This window comes from Ictalurus punctatus, unplaced genomic scaffold, assembly GCF_001660625.3.
Source record: "Ictalurus punctatus breed USDA103 unplaced genomic scaffold, Coco_2.0 Super-Scaffold_100068, whole genome shotgun sequence".
NCBI classification, from domain to species: Eukaryota; Metazoa; Chordata; class Actinopteri; order Siluriformes; family Ictaluridae; genus Ictalurus; species Ictalurus punctatus.
This window is the reverse complement of record NW_026521091.1, coordinates 679,867-684,210: the sequence shown is the minus strand read 5'-3', so window position 1 is coordinate 684,210 and position 4,344 is coordinate 679,867. Positions and strand designations below refer to the sequence as shown.

Genomic DNA, 4,344 nt, shown 5'->3' with positions numbered 1-4,344 from the left:
GGAGGTAGTGTGATGGCATGGGCATGCATGGCTTCCAATGGCACTGGGTCACTAGTATTTATTGGTGATGTGACAGAAGATCAAAGCAAGTGTATGTGAATATATTGTCTGCTCAGATTCAGCCAAATTCAGTGAAATTAATTGGACGGCTCTTCACTTTACAGTTGGACAGTGACCCAAAACATACTGCAAAAGCAACCCAGGAGTTTTTTAAAACAAAGAAGTGGAACATTCTGCAATTGACAAGTCAGTCACCTGATCTCAACCCGATCGAGCATGCATTTCACACGCTGAAGACAAAATTCAAGGCAGAAAGAACCACGAACATACAACACCTGAAGTCAGCTGCAGTAAAGGCCTAGCAGAGCATCACAAAGGAGGAAACCCAGCATTTGGTGATGTCTGTGGGTTCCAGACTTCAAGCAGTCATTGCCTGCAAAGTATTCTTGACAAAGTATTAAAAATGAACATTTTATTTATGATTATGTTCATCTGTCCAATTACATTTGAGCCCCTTAAATAAGGGAACTGTGTATAAAAATGGTTGCAATTCCTAAACGTTTCATATGATATTTTTGTTCAACCCCTTGAATTAAAGCTGAAAGTTGCTGGCCCAAATTTAGCCTATTACCCAAAGACACTTAAAATTCAACATAGAAGCAAATACTCACACCTCTAAACCCAGTTGGAGATAGAAAAAAAAAGACACCAGCCGTAAGTGAGAAGAAGCAAGGGTCCAGATTTTATTTCCACCTCACGAGATCCACAATGATGAGAATTCTCAGAAGTGATCTGACACCTGGAGCTCAAGCTCCAGTATTTATACTGTATTTACACAGTAGATAACCAATATATTTTAAAAAGACTATGATTTCAATACCAATAGGGTTAAAAAGAGCTTTAAAAAGAGCTACATTACCATGATGTTTAAAAAAAGGTTTATCAAATTTAACATGATGTTTTGAAAGAGGACTTTCTGACTACCATTAGGATTGAAAGTGGGAGAGAGAGAAAACAATTTTAGAGAGACCTTAGTCTCATGTTGTTATGTGTGTGTGCGTTGGGGCCTTTGTGTGTGTTATGTCTGCACGCCCGCCCTTGACTGTACGAGAGTGTGTGTGTTTCTCAGCCTGCCCTCCACATCTCTTATATTTCTCTGTGACTAATAAACCATAGTGTGTTACTCTTAAAGATCTTAAAGTGTGAATCCAACCAGTCCTGTGAATTTTCAATAAAATTACATATTACTCATACTAGGTCTCCCTCGTGTTTATTTCATGTCATTTTTATCCACAACAAAGTCTGCAGTTCAATTGCATCTCAGTTGTTTCATTTTAAATCCATTGTGGTGGCATACAGCGCCAAAATTATCCAAATAGTGTCACCGTCCAAATACTTGCTAGTTTTGGCCTACACCAAATTACTGGCACTGACTACAGGTGGCTGTAGAGGTCTTTCCACAGAAAGGTGTTTCTTGGAACCCAGATCTTGAAGGCTCTTGTGGAGCTGGTGAGGTTAAAAAAAAAAAAAAAATGAATGTTGATTTATTTGTGATAAAATAGTTTTTAAAATAAATGTGTATTGCAATTTTTTAAAATTGTTTTTCAGGTTAGGGCACCCGAGCCAGCTAGTTAAGGTTTTTAGGACATGATCTGTATCATTTGTTCCAAATCCATGTCCGTGTCACATGTCTTAGATGTACGACCGATCAGTTTGCCTTGTAGCTTTTAAACACAACTATACACCAGCATGCACCAAAGTCTCGTTCAGCCGCATTTGTGAAATCCGTAGCCCAGCGGCCCCAAAATGCAACTACCTTCCTTTACAACTATTCTATACGTTTTTCCCTGTCAACAATCATAAACTATAGAAAATCCAAAAGAGTTCACAAATTTTCAAGCACCACAGATACTGCTGACAAACTGAGACATACTTACTGACAATAACTTCAGGAGTAGGGGTCTGAGGAGTCCTTTGGTATCCGTGTAATAGACTCTATTGAGGCTGTTGTGGGTTTGGACGTTAAAATATCACATCAAATACATTAAATATCACACTAATTTTGACAATATGAATTTTTCAAATCTTTTGAATCAATCCTAACATTGACCGACAGCTTCTATTGCCCAGTGTCATAGTGCCACAAAGACTTCTGGGATTTTCAAACTTGTGCACAGCTCACTATCCAATGCATCCTCAATATCAAGAATAATACATCTGGGAATTTTTATGTCCTCTGTATTTGCGTTCTTGAGCAGTGGACTTGAACTTCGGCAGTGGATGATGACGTTAAAGGAGTCCACGAGGACACAAAGGCTACATTCACACTGCAAGCCTCATTGCTCAATTCTAATTTTTAAAATGCGGCCAATGTCAGATTTCAGCATGAACTGATCATGGTCTTAAACTGACCCGTATGCGCACAAAAAACAAACAAACAAACAAAAAAACACGTCACCACAGCACGCTGTCACATGTAAACATGGAGGCCACTGAAGTCATTTACAGAGTTGGGCCATGTTCAGCTGCAGTGTGATACAGAACAACACACACACGACCCAGCTACTTAAGGTCTTCAAAGACTATCTGTTTCTCAATGTGTTGTTCTGTATCACACTGCAGCTGAACATGGCCCAACTCTGTAAATGGCGTGGTTACTGGTCAGCATTTCTGTAAAGGATATTGAAGTCCCCTCTGTGGGTCGATCAAAATGATAGACTGGTGGAGGAGCAGGAAGACCTGTGGAATCTTGCTGTAAAGCATCATCTTCCTCAGAGTCCATCAAAGAGGAGCTCAAATGTCGAGTGCTTGGCCTTTAAAAGTCTTTTTTAAATGAAGTCATTTGTGACACTTCAATGCACTTAGCAAATTATACAATGTTGAAGCCACTTTACTACAAGAAAGCAGAAAACATATTACAAAAAATTTTACACCTACATTTTGCGCCTGGCATTTTTTTGGGCTGGCTCTTCTGCATCTGACTCATAGCTGCCTGTTCAATAAAAAAAACAAAGATTAATAAAACTTAAATTGCAATAAACATTCCTAAGAATACATGGATCAGAGACATCCAACATTCCAGTGGTGAACACCTCTCTAATGTCCCAAGACACTTAGACTAATTTCATGTCTAAATGACTTTAAAAATGCATGAATTAAATAACTGAAAAATGAATTATTTTGATGAGGCAGTGCTGTATGTTATTCTCAATTACATTACCACTTTATGTGCAGTAAAGGCACTGCAACAAATCGGCCTTGATATGGTAGCCTCACATACTTCATCACATTTCCATTCAATTCAATCATTTCAGGCTAGATGAGAGATTATCTACTAAATAGACCCCCATCTGAATTGAGTTTATGGGATAGTGAAAGAAAGGTTCCATTTGCTCACATTCTCTGTAGATTACATACACCTTCTCCTGACATTGAAGAATATTCATTACTACACCAATGCAGCCTCCAATTCTGACACAGTTATCTCCCATAGTTGAGAGATTATGATCCATAATGAACTTTTTCACAATATCTGTTGTTACCCAGATGAGGATGGGTTCCCTTCTGAGTCGGGTTCCTCTCAAGGTTTCTTCCTCTTAAAACATCTTAGGGAGTTTTTCCTTGCCACCGTCGCCACTCAGTGGCTTGCTCAGTTGGGATAAATTCACACCTTTAATATCTGTATACCGTGTTGATATTTCTGTAAAGCTGCTTTGAGACAATGTCTATTGTAAAAAGCGCTATACAAATAAAATTGAATTGAAATTGAATTGAATTAACTCTAGTGCTACCTAGAACAACCTCCTGGAACTGCTCAACTTTATTAAAATCTGGTTGAATTGGGCCATTTTCATGTTGTGTTTTCAAGACAATTTTCGTATCCAAATGTTCAGCATTTAGCAAGAGTTCTTGAGGTGGATCCAATACTGTCAGACGGTGCCACAGCATCGAGGCAGCCAAGTTGTTTATCACTAGGACCCTGCTCCTATAGGACAGCTGTGATTGAATCCATCTCCATCTATTTAGCTTTTCTAGAACCTTATTGGTCAATCCATCCCAGTTCTTCTGCATATATCGATCTGTGCCAAAGAAGATCCCAAGTATTCTCAGTCCCTCCATGAACACTCCTATGGGAGGTGAGGTATATTTTCTTCCTGCCATTGACCTAGAAGTAAGGCATCAGTTTTGTTCCAGTTTACACGTGCAGATGATGCACTCTGAAAGACATCCAGGCCAGAAAACACGTGACTGATGTCATCCTCGGACCTGATTATCACCGTCAGATCATCAGCATATGCTGTGAGCTTGACTGTGGTCACATCAGATAAGTCAGGGCTTAACACT

At 39.2% G+C, this 4,344-nt stretch overlaps 1 long non-coding RNA gene across 1 annotated transcript; it reads right to left on the bottom strand.

Moving 5' to 3' along the window:
* Positions 1-719: 719 nt before the first annotated feature.
* On the bottom strand, positions 720-3,084 carry LOC128630877 (uncharacterized). The gene is made up of 3 exons (XR_008395135.1): positions 2,938-3,084; positions 1,938-2,004; positions 720-1,506 (listed from the first exon to the last, which is right to left on the bottom strand). It is a non-coding gene; the product is annotated as an uncharacterized LOC128630877 (long non-coding RNA).
* Between the last annotated feature and the right edge of the window lie 1,260 nt (positions 3,085-4,344).